This window comes from Phoca vitulina, unplaced genomic scaffold (genome assembly GCF_004348235.1).
Source record: "Phoca vitulina isolate PV1807 unplaced genomic scaffold, GSC_HSeal_1.0 scaffold33, whole genome shotgun sequence".
In the NCBI taxonomy this organism is placed as follows: domain Eukaryota; kingdom Metazoa; phylum Chordata; class Mammalia; order Carnivora; family Phocidae; genus Phoca; species Phoca vitulina.
Genome location: NW_022589736.1, coordinates 21,590,810 through 21,609,245, shown reverse-complemented (window position 1 = coordinate 21,609,245; position 18,436 = coordinate 21,590,810).

Here is an 18,436-nt window from a genome sequence, read left to right as displayed (position 1 = left end):
TCTTCGGTGCACTTCCATTAGTGAGTCATTCAAAATGTGTCTTCCTGCCCCAAATAAACTTAGTTTTAAATGATAATAATATTATGGTTTTCAAGCTCAGTATCTTTCTGATGGTATATCAGAGTACTACGATAATACAGCATTGTAGTTCACTTCTTCCAAGATTAAATTCCTCATATGTTCCCAATAGTAGAATTTTAATTTTCTTGTATTAGTGAGATGAAAGAAACAGCTTGAAGCAAAGAATAGAAAGTGCACAAATTGAGTACATGAAACGGGGAGATGCTCTGATTTCTCAGCTAAGAACAGCTCATTTATCATAGAACATAAGTGCTTTTTTCCCCCTAATTTTCGCATAGTTGGAAAAAGTAAGTTAGTCCCTATTTTTACCCTACTATAAATCTATTGAGATGAGGATCTTAGCCTTATTGTATTATTCTGTAGAAGTTCCTCTTTGATGGTGCATAAACCCTCCCAATTGTAAACTGATGAACAGTATGGATGCCACATTTTTTTTTAATTTTTAAAGATTTTATTATTTTTTCGATAGAGAAAAGAGTGTGTGCGTGTGAGAGAGAGAGCACAAGCAGGGGGGAGGGGTAGAGAGAAAGGGAGAAGTAGACTCCCCACTGAGCAGGGAGCCCGAATCGGGACTCGATCCCAGGACCCTGGGATCATGGCCTGAGCCGAAGGCAGACGCTTAACCAACTGAGCCACCCAGGCGCCCTGGATGATACATTCAGAACACTTGCTCACAGAATAAACATGTCTTCCTGATCTTGAATTTTTCTGCTTTTCATATTCTAAAAGTATAAAATGAATATTTGTGTGATATTCATCATCAAATATACTGATGATATTTCAAATTACAAAACAGCTTATTTATTTATTTGAAGAATTTGCTATCTTTTTCTCCCACCAAGAATTTTTTCCCTCCATGATAATAAATTTCCTCCTTGGACCCAAGCCACAGAGTAATGCATAACTTAGCAGAATTTTTTTTTTTCCTGAACTAAAATAATTGGGATTTAGAATATATTATGTTTATAATTTTATTAACTTCAACATTGTGACGTCAGTTTTATAAGTCCCTGAGACCCACATGACCATCAGAAGCCTACCAAAATAACTTTTTACAAAAATACTCAAACATAATAAATTAAAAAGTAGATAGAAGGAAAGTTTTGTACTTTTTAAAAATGTAATCTGCTTCTCCTACACAGGGGACTGAATAAGAGTTTTGCAGTGGCAGAAAACTGGATATGGGCCAAGTGTGAACTTCAACTACTTTCTGCAGTTCTAAGCAAAATTCTCAGGGCTTTGTCTATTATATTTGTATTTGGGAGCAGCAGAGTTATAAAAAACAGAATGAGAAAATAGAGTTAAAGGGTGCCAGGTCAATATTAGAACAAAGGACTCAGTTACTGATTTTGTATTTATACCGTGGCATTTGATCTTTGCCACTTTTCTACTTTTTTTTTTTTTAAGATTTATTTATTTGAGAGAGAGAGAGAGAGCAGGGGGAGAGGGAGAGGGAGAGACAATCTCAAGCCGACTTCCTACTGAGCTCAGAGCCCGAGGCAGGACTCGATCTCACAACCCTGAGATCACCACCTGAGCTGAAACCAAGACTTGGTCGCTTAACGGACTGCGCCACCCAGGCACCTGCCTTTTTTCTTTTCTTCTTTTTTTTTTTTTTAAAGTAGCAAACATGAAAGAGAATAGTAGAGAAATGCAAAATCGGAACTCTTGTTATTCCACTTGACAGAATAAGGAATTTTCTTGCATTCCAGATTTAGTTATTAGATTACTCTTTAAATGAACTAGTTTCTGGTTCTTGACCTGGGCTAGCCACATTTACTGTCATTTTTCAGAGGGTTGCTCCCCAAGACCACGCTGGCCTAAATTAATTTTTGTTATCTCACATGATCTCACCACTGTGGTCACAGCTGACTGGGTCTGGGTGACCGATTGATAGGCTGCCCGGGAGCCCTGGATGGGGGCTGCACAAGAACTTGGCCCGATAGGGATGGTGGTGACCGATCCTGTCCAAATCTCTCTGAAAAGCCTGAGTTTACAAGATAGGGCAAGTTGGTTAAACTAGTTGTATTATTCAAAGCGAAAAGACACAGAGAAAGAAGGAAGTCAGGAGTAAGCCTAGGCTTTGAGTAAGCAGGAATCATGAGTAAGAAAAGCCACAAAATGGGAGAAAGATATTTAGAGGAGATGGAGAAAAAATAAAGTAGATGGTCAGTAGTGACATATGGCATGTGGTAGAGTCATAAAGAGATGGGAAGAAAACTCGATTCTCGTTAATGGGTGGCACCCACCATTCAGGAGCCCCAACCCTTGCTGCTGAGGGGGTGGCCACATGCCACATCAGATGCTCAAGGCTTGGTCCTGCTGCCACTGTGAGGCCACCTCCTCTTATCTTCCAAGGAACCAGTTTCATGAATGTTGGAAAGATTTGCACAATGTCCCCCGAACGAAACACTAAATGGCAGAAGTAATGGAAATGCCAATTACATTATTACAGTTCAAACGTTCCCAGCTTGTTTTATGTAATTTTCCCTTGTTTTCTTTTATGATATATTATACTCTATATATCTTATTGAAAACCCCTCTAGTTAGAAGTTGTTTCCTGGGACCCAAGAAGGGTGACCATAATGGATAATCAAATGCATGTAACTGCGGCCAGTGTGTATGTACAAAGAAGGGATTGGAGGTTTAGAGGAATGTTCTCATTGATTTCTACATTTGGCAAAGAAGAGGGGAGCGGCTGGGGCCACCTCCGAGAGTGACATTGGCACTGGTATTCCAGGGATGAAAGAGGACCTGTTTTTGCAGAACTTTCAGAAGTACCCAATTCAAGGTGGGTTTTCGTAGTATACTGGATCTGCCTAATAGAAACACCTACTTCTTCCAGTTTGCTCAGTGATAGCTCTTGTTGAAGGTGATTTATGTGTTTAGCATCTATTTAGTGTTTATGGGATTCCAGGAACTTTCCTCATAAAGCTTACATACTGGTAGGAGAGATTGGCATGAAGCAGCTAAGGATGTACATTTATACACTTGCATACACTTGTGTATACTTAGTAATTAATTGCCCCAATTGCAGTGTAGGAGACGCCATCAAAGGGAAGCCTAGGGCACCCCGGGTTCTTGCAGCTGGGCAGGGGTGAGCTGTGCACCTGCTGGGAGGGGGGTGGAAGGCTTTCCTGAGGAGCCGAGGTGGGAACCCAGCATTGGAAGCTGCAGAGATAACAGTCTCTGTCCATCCAGGCATTAGACACCCGGGAATATTTCATCACCAACAGCCAGCGCTAGAAATGCGACAGTCTTCCGTCTGCCAGATTTTAATTTAAGTAGCAATGGCAGGTTTTTGTAATCTTAATAAAGTTAAATGTTTTGTGGACAAAATTCAGGGTATGCACGTGCATGAATTTATGTGTATGGACTGCCCTCTAATTATTCTAATTAAGATTTTTTCCCAATCAAAAAAAAAATTCAGCCCATTGCAAAGAGTTAATTATATACACAGAGTTTTAGAGATGTGGAATACTTCACTGCCCTTTTTGGATAATTGGTTATTACATAGTCTTTCCTGTGTCCTTCCTTCCTCCCTGAATATTTTTGGAAAGAATGAGTTTACTGGAGTTTATTTTCATACAGTGTGCCGCAGACATTGATTAAAATGCTGTTTATTCTCTCCCGTTTTAGATTTCACAGATCTGGGAGTTGTCATTTCCATCTAATATGTGATAGGAGTTAGATTTGCTACATTAACCAGGCAACACAGGGAAAAATCACTGGCAATGCAAGAAAGTTGTTGGTAATTATTTATAATGAGTCCTTGCTCTGAGGTAAATCATAGCTGTGCTTATGGAATTGTAGCAAGAATGTCGAACATCTGCCTCTTTTAAAAGTCTGACAGTGTGTTTGCATACTTTCTCTTGAAGACCTTTGCCCCATTTAAATGAACAATTGCTTGTATGTTGGGTGTATGTGATTCCCTTAATCTATGCCTGTTGTGGGAACATCCTTTGATATACACAAACACCCCCTGGCCTCATCACATCCTACACATTCTGACTTTCAAGTGATTTCTGGACCTCTACATTCTTTTGTTATATGGCTTTTTTTTTTCCCCCAAAAAAGAGGAGTTCTGATGAGCCAACTACAGTGTCATATTTGCATTATAATGACACATGGCACATGGTTTCTCTTGTTCACAAGTCATATTCCCATGGGTTTACATTAATTCAGTGGGGTTGGGGGAAGGGGTGCCTGAAAAGCCAATGGGACAGATTGTTTTGTGTGACCCGCCCGCCCAAGCTCCTTCCGGCTGTGTCTGAGCACCAGCTCCAGGGGTCCAGGCGACGTGGCTCCTGCCTGCTTGCAGCCTCCCTCCCGCTGGAAGAACCAGGCACAGGCACAGGGAAATGTTTCCATTTTCTGTGATTTATGTCCTGGAAAGTGAGGAAGAGGATGACCCCAGTGATGATTTTATTTTCAAAGCAGGCAAATAAAAAATGTTTATGGTACAGCCGCTTAGTACCTTTGAAACGTTTCATGTTTGAAAGACACTGAAATATTTTCAGAACTTGGAATGGGGCTTCTGGTCTTGACGTAAGTCCCTTGATTATGACTGCGACCCTAACATGGTAGTTTCATAATATATAACCCTCAAGGATTTGACAGACTCAGTTTTATTATGTTTACGCACAGATCAAAGATCTAGATTATGATCGATCGGGGTGGATGGAGCTCTCAGCAGAAAGATGTCCTCGTGACAAAGACGAGCGTGTCAGGTGAGTGAGAACCTGTGGGGCAGCAAGTAGCATCACTGGCAGAAAGGGAAGGACGGAAACAGTTGAGGAACGAGGAGACATGAGTCTTCTAATGGTCTCACGTGGATGAAGAACCTCAACGTTTTAGCTCCAAGTGGAGTTGGATCTTTTAAAATTATTTCAGTGACAGGAAGTAGACTCTCCCTATGTTGGCCTTGTTGATCTTTTCATGCCTTTGCACCTGACGTCCACAAAATAATACTGCACTTCGTTGTACGGCTTACCTTTCTTTTTGGAAAGAACTGGAACTAATACATTTAACTAATACATTTCAGCATTTGGAAAATGCTGAAAATTGACTTCATGGGAGTACAAGTTGGGATGCAGTCTTTGAATTTAAGATTGTGTGATGCCCCAGCCTTTATATGTTGTTGTTGTTTTTTTTTTGTGTGTGTGTGTGTGTGTGTGTTTTGTTTTGTTTTTGTTTTTTTTTTAAGTCTGAGAAAGTTGTGTTCACCTGAGGGGAGCAAGTAGATTCTGTGCTCTGTTGAACTTGGGTAGTCTCACATTCCTGAAGTGGACGATTCTGACCAGAGTCGTGTTTGACCTTCTATGCATGTTCCTTTGAGACTCATGGATTTCCAGGGGGAGCAGAGACCTTTAGTCTGGCCCCCCACCCCAACCTTCAGGAAGACATGGCATGACTGTCTCACTTTAAAGACCAGAAGACCAGGCCCTGAGGAAATTGGTGACTGTCAAAACCAATGGTACATGGTTTGGAGGGTGGATAAAAATGCAGCTCTTCTGTCTCCCGTCCCTGGGCCCTGTCCCTCACACACTGCTTTTCTCAAGGTGCTCTCCATCTATTTAAAATGGGGAGAAGGAGAACGGAGCATATCTGCAGTTGCCCTTCTTGTTCCTTTAATGTCCCAGTCAGGGCTCTGGGGCCCAGCTGTGAGCGCCGAGGAGCATGGTCCCAGGCGAGGGCTGACTTTGATCACCCGAACCATGGCCAGGACACTTGGAGTAGCGGAAGTGGTGATGGGGTCCAGACTCCCGTATCATAGGCTGGGAAGTCAGTAGCTCATTTCCTTGAAGACTCTGCAGCTGCAAAGTAAGATAAAAAGGGGAACAAGGTCTTCGGAGTACTGATGCGGGCTCCTGTTCCAGGTCCCGCCCTTCCTTCTCCCCAGAAGTAGGGCCAATGCAGCTGCCATCTGGTCCACATGCAAGCCTCTTGTAGTTGGGGTAGTTACACTGAGGATTTCTGCTCAGTTGGTTTTTATTTTTATTATTATTTTTTCTTTTTTTAAATATTTTATTTATTTATTTGAGATAGAGAGTGAGCAAGAGAGAGAGCACAAGCTGGGGGGAGAGACAGAGGGAGAGGGAGAAGCAGACTCCCCTGCCAAGCAGGAAGCCTGATGCGGGGCTCCATCCCAAGACCCTGGGATCATGACCTGAGTTGAAGGCAGACACTTAACGACTGAGCCACCCAGGCACCCTGCAATAAACATTTTTTAATACCTAATATTAAAGCTCCGCAGATATGCTCCGTTGAGACAGTGTCCCCCTTGAGACAGCTGTGGGGTTCAGACTTGCACCAGTAAGATGAACTTGGGGTGCATTGTGACAAATCACCCCATTCCTAGTTGTATGCATTCTAGTTTTTTCCTTTCTTTTCTTTCTTTCTATCCCATCCCCTCTGTCTCCTGTTTCTAAAATAATGTGTTGGTTCTCTTACTTAAAAAAGTAAAATCCATCCCAACTAGAAATCATTCAGAAGGGTACAGAGAAGAAAAAGTGACTTGCAAACTCACTATCCAAAATTATTGATGTTCATATGTATCCCTGCAAAGTATTTATTTATATATATGCATGTATTTTTTTTAAGGTATACAGTATGTTTTTTTCTTTTTTATTGTTATGTTAATCACCATACATTACATCATTAGTTTTTGATGTAGTGTTCCATGATGCATTGTTTGTGCATAACACCCAGTGCTCCATGCAGAACATGCCCTCTTTAATACCCATCACCAGGCTAACCCATCCTCTCACCCCCCTCTCCTCTAGAACTCTGTTTGTTTTTCAGAGTCCATTGTCTCTCATGGTTCATCTCCCCCTCCGACTTCCCCCCCTTCATTCTTCCCCTCCTCCTATCTTCTTCTTCTTCTTTTTTTTTTCTTAACATATATTGCATTATTGGTTTCAGAGGTACAGATCTGTGATTCAACAGTCTTTATATGCATATATTTTTAACAATGTTGTCTTATAAACAATTTTATGTATTTTCCCCCACTTAATATTGTATAATGAAAATTTTTATCATTAAATAAGTTTTTGAAACTATTCTATCATATCGATAAATTGTTACTTATTTAACCTTCTTACTGGACATTGAGGTTGTTTCCCTTTTAAAATGATGCAGAGAATATTTTCATGTTGTTATTTCCTTCAGTGAAATTGCTCAAAATGGAACGTCAGGGACAAAAGGAACCTATCATTTTAAGGCTTTTAATAAATATTGCTTATTTGTGACGCAGCAAGATTTACCAATTTAGATACTTACCATTAGTAGATTGTTCTTGTTTACATCTTTCCACTTCTGTGATTGTGAGATTGCACACTTTCTTCCCATGCTTATTGGCTATTTGCAGTTTATTTCCCCCCTTACTTGCTGGTCTTCTATTTCATTGCCTGTGATATTCAGCATTTGGGTATGACTTTTTTTTTTTTTAACTTTTGTTGTTACTCTTCAGAAAGCTTCTAGTAATTTATACTCCCAGCAACAGTGTGCTTGTTTCAACAAACCCTTTCTGACATGGGATGCCATTGTTTGTTCTAATTTTTTTACATTTTTTATTGTTATGTTAATCATCATACATTACATCATTAGTTTTAGATGTAGTGTTCCATGATTCATTGTTTGTGCATAACACCCAGTGCTCCATGCAGAACGTGCCCTCTTTAATACCCATCACCAGGCTAACCCATCCTCCCACCCCCCTCCCCTCTAGAACCCTCAGTTTGTTTTTCAGAGTCCATCGTCTCTCATGGTTCATCTCCCCCTCCGATTTCCCCCCCTTCCTTCTTCCCCTCCTGCTGTCTTCTTCTTCTTCTTTTTTTTCTTAACATATATTGCATTATTTGTTTCAGAGGTACAGATCTGAGATTCAACAGTCTTGCTCAATTCACAGCGCTTACCAGAGCACATACCCTCCCCAGTGTCTATCACCCAGTCACCCCATCCCTCCCACCCCACCCCCCACTCCAGCAACCCTCAGTATGTTTCCTGAGATTAAGAATTCCTCATATCAGTGAGGTCATATGATACATGTCTTTCTCTGTTTGACTTATTTCGCTCAGCATAATACCCTCCAGTTCCATCCACGTCGTTGCAAATGGCAAGATCTCATTCCTTTTGATGGCTGCATAATATTCCATTGTATATATATACCACCTCTTCTTCATCCATTCATCTGTCGATGGACATCTTGGCTCTTTCCACAGTTTGGCTATTGTGGACATTGCTGCTATAAACATCGGGGTGCACGTACCCCTTTGGATCCCTACATTTGTACCTTTAGGGTAAATACCCAGTAGTGCAGTTGCTGGATTGTATGGTAGCTCTGTTTTCAACTTTTTGAGGAACCTCCATACTGTTTTCCAGAGTGGTTGCACCAGCTTGCATTCCCACCAACAGTGTAGGAGGATTCCCCTTTCTCCACATCCCTGCCAACATCTGTCATTTCCTGATTTGTTAATTTTAGCCATTCTGACTGGTGTGAGGTGGTATCTCACTGAGGTTTTGATTTGGATTTCTCTGATGCTGAGCGATGTTGAGCAGTTTTTCATGTGTCTGTTGGCCATTTGGATGTCTTCTTTGGAAAAATGTCTGTTCATGTCTTCTGCCCATTTCTTGATTGGATCGTTTGTTCTTTGGGTGTTGAGTTTGATAAGTTCTTTACAGATTTTGGATACTAGCCCTTTATCTGATATGTCATTTGCAAATGTCTTCTCCCATTCTGTTGGTTGTCTTTCAGTTTTGTTGACTGTTTCTTTTGCTGTGCAAAAGCTTTTTATCTTGATGAAGTCCCAATAGTTCATTTTTGCCCTTGCTTCCCTTGCCTTTGGCAATGTTTCTAGGAAGAAGTTGCTGAGGCTGAGGTCAAAGAGGTTGCCGCCTGTGTTCTCCTTTAGGATGTTGATGGACTCCTATCTCACATTTAGGTCTTTCAACCCTTTGGAGTCTATTTTTGTGTGTGGTGTAAGGAAATGGTCCAGTTTCATTCTTCTGCATGTGGCTGTCCAATTTTCCCAACACCATTTGTTGAAGAGACTATCTTTTTTCCATTGGACATTCTTTCCTGCTTTGTCAAAGATTAGTTGACCATAGAGTTGAGGGTCCATTTCTGGGCTCTCTATTCTATTCCATTGATCTATGTGTCTGTTTTTGTGCCAGTACCATACTGTCTTGATGATGACAGCTTTGTAATAGAGCTGGAAGTCCGGAATTGTGATGCCGCCAGCTTTGCTTTTCTTTTTCAACATTCCTCTGGCTATTCAGGGTCTTTTCTGGTTCCATACAAATTTTAGGATTATTTGTTCCATTTCTTTGAAAAAAGTAGATGGTATTTTGAAGGGGATTGCATTGAATGTGTAGATTGCTCTAGGTAGCATTGACATCTTCACAATATTTGTTCTTCCAATCCATGAGCATGGAACGTTTTTCCATTTCTTTGTGTCTTCCTCAATTTCTTTCATGAGTATTTTCTAGTTTTCTGAATACAGATCCTTTGCCTCTTTGGTTAGATTTATTCCTAGGTATCTTATGGTGTATAGGAATGCCACTGATTTCTGTGCATTGATTTTCTATCCTGCCACTTTACTGAATTCCTGTATGAGTTCTAGCAGTTTTGGGGTGGAGTCTTTTGGGTTTTCCACATAAAGTATCATATCATCTGCAAAGAGTGAGAGTTTGACTTCTTCTTTGCCAATTTGGATGCTTTTGATTTCTTTTTGTTGTCTTATTGCTGTGGCTAGGACTTCTAATACTATGTTGAATAGCAGTGGTGATAGTGGACATCCCTGCCGCATTCTGGACCTTAGGGGGAAAGCTCTCAGTTTTTCCCCATTGAGAATGATATTCGCTGTAGGTTTTTCATAGATGGCTTTTATGATATTGAGGTATGTACCCTCTATCCCTATACTCTGAAGAATTTTGATCAAGAAAGGATGCTGTACTTTGTCAAATGCTTTTTCGGCATCTATTGAGAGGATCATATGATTCTTGTTCTTTCTTTTGTTAATGTATTATATCACATTGATTGATTTGTGGATATTGAACCAACCTTGCAGCCCAGGGATAAATCCGACTTGGTCGTGGTGAATAATCCTTTTAATGTACTGTTGGATCCTATTGGCTAGTATTTTGGTGAGAATTTTTGCATCCATGTTCATCAGGGATATTGGTCTGTAATTCTCCTTTTTGAGGGGGTCTTTGGTTTTGGGATCAAGGTAATGGTGGCCTCATAAAATGAGTTTGGAAGTTTTCCTTCCATTTCTATTTTTTGGAACAGTTTCAGAAGAATGGGTATTAATTCTTCTTTAAATGTTTGGTAGAATTCCCCTGGGAAGCCATCTGGCCCTGGGCTTTTGTTTGTTTGGAGATTTTTGATGACTGCTTCAATTTCCTTAGTGGTTATAGGTCTGTTCAGGTTTTCTTTTTCTTCCTGGTTCAGTTTTGGTAGTTGATACATCTCTAGGAATGCATCCATTTCTTCCAGGTTATCTAATTTGCTGGCATAGAGTTGCTCATAATATGTTCTTATAATTGTTTGTATTTCTTTGGTGTTCTCTCCTCTTTCATTCACGATTTTGTTGATTTGGGTCATTTCTCTTTTCTTTTTGATAAGTCTGGCCAGGGGTTTATCAATCTTGTTAATTCTTTCAAAGAACCAGCTCCTAGTTTCGTTGATCTGTTCTACTGTTCTTTTAGTTTCTATTTCATTGATTTCTGCTCTGATCTTTATTATTTCTCTTCTCCTGCTGGGTTTAGGCTTTATTTGCTGTTCTTTCTCCAGCTCCTTTAGGTGTAGGGTTAGGTTGTGTACTTGAGACCTTTCTTGTTTCTTGAGAAAGGCTTGTATTGCTATATACTTTCCTCTTAGGACTGCCTTTGCTGCATCCCAAAGATTTTGAGCAGTTGTGTTTTCATTTTCATAGGTTTCCATGAATTTTTTAAATTCTTCTTTAATTTCCTGGTTGACCCATTCATTCTTTAGTAGGATGCTCTTTAGCCTCCATGTATTTGAGTTCTTTCCGACTTTCCTCTTGTGATTGAGTTCTAGTTTCAAAGCATTGTGGTCTGAAAATAGGCAGGGAATGATCCCAATCTTTTGGTACCCATTGAGACCTGATTTATGACCTAGGATGTGATCGATTCTGGAGAATGTTCCATGGGCACTAGAGAAGAATGTGTATTCCATTGCTTTGGGATGGAATGTTCTGAATATGTGTGTGAAGTCCATTTGGTCCAGTGTGTCATTTAGTCTTTATTTCCTTGTTGATCTTTTGCTTAGATGATCTGTCCATTTCAGTGAGGGGGGTGTTAAAGTCCCCCACTATTATTGTATTGTTGTCAATGTGTTTCTTTGCTTTTGTTATTAATTGCCTTATATAATTGGCTGCTCCCATGTTAGGGGCATAGATATTTATAATTGTTAGATCTTCTTGTTGGATAGACCCTTTAAGTAGGATATAGTGTCCTTCCTCATCTCTTATTACAGTCTTCGGTTTAAAATCTAATTTGTCTGATATAAGGATTGCCACCCTAGCTTTCTTTTGGTGTCCATTAGCATGGTAAATGGTTTTCCACCCCCTCACTTGCAATCTGGGGGTGTCTTTGGGTCTAAAATGAGTCTCTTGCAGACAGCATATCAATGGGTCTTGTTTTTTAATCCAATCTGATAGCCTGTGTCTTTTGATTGGGGCATTTAGCCCGTTTACATTCAGGGTAACTATTGAAAGATATGAATTTAGTGCCATTGTATTGCCTGTAAGGTGACTATTACTGTATATTGTCTGTGTTCCTTTCTGGTCTATGTTGCTTTTAAGCTCTCTCTTTGCTTAGAGGACCCCTTTCAATATTTCTTGTAGGGCTGGTTTCGTGTTTGCAAATTCCTTTAGTTTTTGTTTGTCCTGGAAGCTTTTTATCTCTCCTTCTATTTTCAATGACAGTCTAGCTGGATATAGTATTCTTGGCTGCATATTTTTCTCATTTAGTGCTCTGAATATATCCTGCCAGTCCTTTCTGGCCTGCCAGGTCTCTGTGGATAGGTCTGTTGCCAATCTAATGTTTCTACCATTGTAGGTTACATACCTCTTGTCCCGAGCTGCTTTTAGGATTTTCTCTTTGTCTCTGAGACTTGTAAGTTTTACTATTAGATGTCGGGGTGTTGACCTATTTTTATTGATTTTGAGAGGGGTTCTCTGTGCTTCCTGGATTTTGATGCCTGTTTCCTTCCCCAAATTAGGGAAGTTCTCTGCTATAATTTGCTCCAATATACCTTCTGGCCCTCTCTCTCTTTCTTCTTCTTCTGGGATCCCAATTATTCTAATGTTGTTTCATCTTATGGTATCGCTTATCTCTCGAATTCCGCCCTCGTGATCCAGTAGTTGTTTATCTCTCTTTTTCTCAGCTTCTTTATTTTCCATCATTTGGTCTTCTATATCACTGATTCTGTCTTCTGCCTCATTTATCCTAGCAGTTAGAGCCCCCATATTTGATTGCACCTCATTAATAGCCTTTTTTATTTCGACTTGGTTAGATTTTAGTTCTTTTATTTCTCCAGAAAGGGTTTCTCTAATAACTTCCATGCTTTTTTCAAGCCCAGCTAGTATCTTTAAAGTGATGATTCTGAACTCTAGATCCGACATCATACTAATGTCTGTACCGAGTAGGTCCCTGGCAGTCGGTACTACCTCTTGTTCTTTTTGTTGAGGTGATTTTTTCCGTCTTGTCATTTTGTCCAGAGGAGAATAGATTAATGAGAGAACAAAATGCTAACAGGGTAACAACGTCCCCAGAAAATATACTCTAAACAAATCAGAAAAGACCTGAAGCAGGGGGAAAAGAAAGGGAAAGAGAGAAAAAAGAAAAAGAAAAAAAAAGAAAAAGATAAAGATAAAGATAAAAACAAACAAAAGCAGAACAAAACAAAAAAAAACAGAATATGATCAAATATGATTAGGCTGGTACATAGATCAGTGCCACACACTAGATTTTGGGTGTATTTTGGTCTGTTAGAAGAAAGTGCCTCCCAAAATTTTAAAGAAAGAAAAACTTATATATGTACAAAAATAAGGGTTGATATGATGAAGGGATGGAATATGACTGTAAAGATGAAAATTATAAAAAAATTTATAAAAGGAATTGATAAGAAGTTGTTTGAAAAAAGAAAGAAGAGGATTTAAAAAAAAAGGAAAAAAGGGAGAGAATGTGATCAGGGAGGAGAGTAGAAAAAAACCATACACTAGAGATTTAGGGTATATTTTGATCTGTTAGAAGAAACTATCTCAAAATTTTAGAGAGAACAACTTATATATATATGCCAAAAATATGGGTAACTACTATGAAGGGATAGAATATGACTCTAAAAATGAAAAATAAAAATGTTTTTTTAAAAAAGGGATTGATAAGATGTTGGTTGAAAAAGGGAAAAAGAAAAATTCCAAAAAAAAAAAAAAAAGACAGTTAAAAAAAAAATTAACTTTGAAAGACTAAAGAATCATGGGAAAAAAGCCATGGATTCTATGTGCAGTATTCCCCTAGCGCTGGAGTTTTGCCGTTCTCATTGATCGGTAAACTTGGTCTTGGCTGGCTGTTCTCACTGATCTTCTGAGGGAGGGGCCTGTTGCCGTGGTTCCCAGAGGTCTTTGCCAGAGGCAGAATTGCCCTGCCCTTGCTGGTCGGGGCTAAGTAATCTGCTCGGGTTTGCTCTCGGGAGCTTTTGTTCCCTGCAAGCTTTCCGTATAGCTTTGGAGGCGGAGAGTGAAAATGGCGGCCTCCCAATCTCCGCGTTGGAGGAGCCGAGAACTCGGGGCCCCGCTCCTCAGTGCGCCCCCAGAGAAAAGCAGTCAGTCACTCCCGTCTCCCCGGTCTCCGGCCGCACTCCGTGCTCACCCGGCCTGTGACCGAGCGTTTCTATCTCTGGCACCTGACCCCAGGTGGAGTCTCCAAACCCAGCAGATCCCCGCGGTGCGCTCCCTCGCCGCTCCTCCCAGGGGAGGAAGGGGAGTCTCCCCGGATCTGCCGCTTGTCGGGTCCCCGCTGGAGGAGCAGTGGCCCGACTGTGCCGCGGATCAGGGTTTATGGCAACCCCGAGCTGAGAGCCCGCGCCTCGGCTCAGTCTCTGCAGCCGGCTTCCCTGCTCCGATACCTGGGGGCTCTGCCGCACTCAGGCACCCCCGGTCTTTCTGTGACCCCCAGGGGCCTGAGATCACAGTGTCCCGTGAGGGTTCCACCCCCGCTTAGCCACTGGAGCGACATCCCTCAGCGGAGCCGACTTCTAAAAGTTCTGATTTTGTGCTCCGCGGCTCTATCACTTGCCAGAAGCTGCCGACGGAGGCCCCCTCCCCCACCGTCTATCTTCCCCAATATCGCCTCCGATTCACCTCTCCGCCGTCCTACCTTCCAGAAAGTGGTCGCTTTTCTGTTCAGACAGTTGTTGCTATTCTTTTCTTCGATCTCCTGTTGAGTTTGTAGGTGTTCAGAATGGTTTGATCCCTATCCAGCTGTATTCCTGAGACCAGACGAAATCCAGGTCTCCTACTCCTCCGCCACCTTGTTCCACCCTGTTTTAATTTTTTGAGTACCCCTTTTACTTACAGAAACTGGGTTACGTCTGGTGCATGTTAATGCTATCATTTTTATGTATATGATTGCTGTGTGTTAAAACCTTGTCGATAGTATACAGACCAGAGAGAGAAAGAGAAAGACAGAAGAGGAAGAGAGTGAGGGAAAGGGAATTTTGCAGGAGAGAAGGGGGAAGGGTGGAGTGGAGAAAGGGTCCCTAAGTATTTGAGATTCTATATATACTTATATAGAAAGGAAAATGCAGAGACAGGTCCACGTATGAAAGGGGATGGACCACTAAGGAGTACAGAATTGTATCAGTTTGCCAGGTGGCCGTAGCAAAGTACCACAGACGTATGGCTTGAACAATAGCAATTCATTTTCTCAGAAGTCCAAGATCCCCATGTAAACAGGATTGGTTTGTCCCGAGACTTCTCTTCTTGGTTTACAGATGACCATCTCCCCTCTCTGTCTTCACATGGTCTTCCCTCTGTGCCTGTCTGTGTCCCCATTTCCTGTTCTTATAAGGACACCAGCCTTACTGGATTAAGGCCCATCCTCATCACCTCATTTTAACCTAATGACTTCTTTCCCAGTTTCCAATACAGTAACATTCTGGGGGTGTGGGGAATTAGGACTACAACATATGGATTTTGGGGGGACATGGGGCAGCCCAACATGAATGCACAAAATTTTACTGTGGGCAGCCAGACACAATCAGGTGTAGCTTGGAAGGTGTTGGGTTTAGACAGCTTTAATAAAGGAAGGACTGTCTTGAGTGTCCACAGAAGGCATTTGAAAGATGAAGAAACCAGGAACCACGAAGGTGAGGCACTTGGCCAAAAGTCACACAGCGAGTTCATTGCAGAGTTGAGGACAGGAGCCCAAGACCTATGATTTTAGCTCTTGTGGTTCTCTTGTTGGGTCTCACAGCCACAGGCCGCTGGGCTCTGCAGCGAGGCCGGGCACTGGCTCTCCTCTGACTCCAACACTTGGTAGTGATCTTGAGCCAAGCAATCTACAGCTACACACCCCAAATCACCGCTATTAAATTACATGCTACAGAGGGATGGTTTTCCAGACAACCCACCTGCGGATGTCTCTCTTCTCTCTATCAGGTTGGCGTCAATGTAGCAGGATCAATTCATTTTACATGGCCTGCCCTACCGGAGGAGTCTGTATTCCATGTTGAATACAACATGGAGGTGCAGTCTCCCTGTCCTGCATCCCTTCCCTTTCCCCACCTTCACGGCCTCCCCAGACTCCCCTCCACACCTCAATGCGTAGCTGGTTATGGTCACAGGATGTTGTGCGGCAGCTCACATTTTCTTCACCACATCTTCTTCTCTCTTTGTTGTAAGTTCTTGTAGAAGCTCCATCTACCAGGACGGGGGGTGGGGCATGAAATTGCACAACTGGGTGGTCCCTTTGCATCGTTCATGACTGGGTCCTCTCTCTACATGAGTATTGTGTGTAGTCACCAAATCAATGTTGACCAGCGCAGAAGTACAGTTCTTAATTTCCCCAAAACATTATGTCTTGCTTTCAGTTTTTTTAATCCACCCTTTCCTGATACGGGAAAATTTTATACAGAGCTAGAACTGGGTAGTACTTAATAAGAAAACAACAACTGAATAAAGACACAGAGCGTCCATTTGTGTCAACACTGATAAGCTGGTCTTCCTTGCCTAAGCTTCCTCTCAGTTTAATCAGATTGTTCCAGGATGCTAAACATCTGGCTGATCATGAACTTGTGGAGATGGTTTATTCTGGTGGAGGGATGCCAAAGAAAAGAGCAATTGTCTTGATGGGCAGAGTTACAGTCTGATAACGGGCCCACCTTTGGCTTCTTTGGAAGGCATTCCAAAACTCCTGTGCCTGTGTTTCTTTGTTCAATGGAGCTAAGTCTTTCCTTTAAGCATGTTCTCATGGTAGGTGCTTAATAAATGGCAACAAAGACCCAGATGGCCCTCTGTGAGTGATGCCCTTATCAATTGCTATAAAAGATAACTCACTTCCATTTCATCTTCTTTTTCTTTTTTTTTTTAAGATTTTATTTATTTATTTGACAGAGAGAGAGAAAGCACAAACAGGGGGAGCGGCAGGCAGAGGGAGAGGGAGAAGCCCTCACCGAGCTGGGGGCCCGAAAGGGGGCTCAATCCCAGGACCCTAGGATCATGACCTGAGCTGAAGGCAGACACTTAACTGACTGAGCCACCCAGGCGCCCCTCCATTTCATCTTCTTTGGGGCCATTGAGTAGCTGGTAGCCAAGGATTAGTGCAAAACCATGCACTCAGTGAACACAGATTAAGTATTAATTGAACACTAATTGAGTATAAGGAAATGATACAAAAGCCTGTTAAAACTTCTGGGTATGTGAACTAAGAGAGGACCTGGACAGAGTAAATTACATTACTTTTTAAATATTTAGATACTTATGCCAATAAGTCTTAATTAAACTGATAGATCTGGCATATTTTTACATATTGTGCTTTGTAAATTACCATTTCCAGTATTACTATCAGAAGTAGAAGAGTAGTTGTACATGGTGATCTTTAAAAATGCATCACTGATTGAATCACTGGTAGTTAAACAGTAATCGATTTAATTATATGAAAGTGACACAAGAGGGCAGCTGTGCACTGTTTTTGAATACGTTTTGCTACAATATATTAGGTTAAAATTGAATATATGAATAATCAGTATGATAGGAAATTGTCTTTCATAAACTTCTTATTATATAGAAGTAATACAATTATTTTATTTAGAAAGAAGTCAGTTTTTTATACCACTTAAATCCTTACTGGCAAATAAAAGTTGACAAGTAAAAATTTAATTAACATCCTACTGATGAGCCATAGCTCCTACATTTACACAGAACTTTCTGGTGATGTCTTAAGAATCAGTGACTGATCTGAGGGTGAGGGGGGAGAATGGGTAGGGGTGCTCATTAATCAAGGATATTCTGGTCCCCATGGAAGCATATATGTTGGAATGAAACCTGTGTCCTGTGCATCGAGCTTAACAGTAGTGTGGAGCTGGAAAGAAATGTCTCAGCTCTTATGTTTTCTCACAGATTTCTCACAGAATAAGGTTTACTTCTGGCACCTTTGGTTGTCATCCTTTGGACCCACAGCAGGTAAATATTCTGCATGATACCTAGGGTCTCCCGCCAGAGCAGTGGTGGGGCTCCACGGAGTGGATTCCATCTTGGGGGTCAAGTAGATCCTAGGCAGTAGGACAAGGTACCCTGAGCCAAGGGATCCCGAGGACGCCTAATGTTTCATGCCTGAATTACATCCAGTTTAAGGGACTTATGCAGTTTCATGGGGAAAGAGAGAGCTGTCTCAGCACAGATGAGGAAAGGAGCTGAAATGGATCTCCTGGGCTTCCGCAAAGATGACCTTGTGTTTGGGAAGACGAATCTGCTTTGTGAAAATGGGTAGCTACAAAACTTACAGAGCCATCCCCAAAGTAAATGTAGATATATCATTAATAATTAAATCATTTCAATAAACATTTATTAATTGTCTACATATGGCAAGATCCAGTTCATGGTGGGTGCAAAGATACAGGGTCTTCTGACAAGAATTGAATTGATCAGGGAGGAGATGGGGGAGTATGGGTTAAGCACCTCATGGGACTCAGGATGTCCTCAGAGAGCAGGTACTTTGGCTATGGGGCCAGGAGTTTGTGCTGCAGTGCATGCTGATCTGACTACTTCATAATGATACAAATGGAGCTGGAAGAAGACGCTTGAGACACTGGTGCACAGAGTGTGTGACT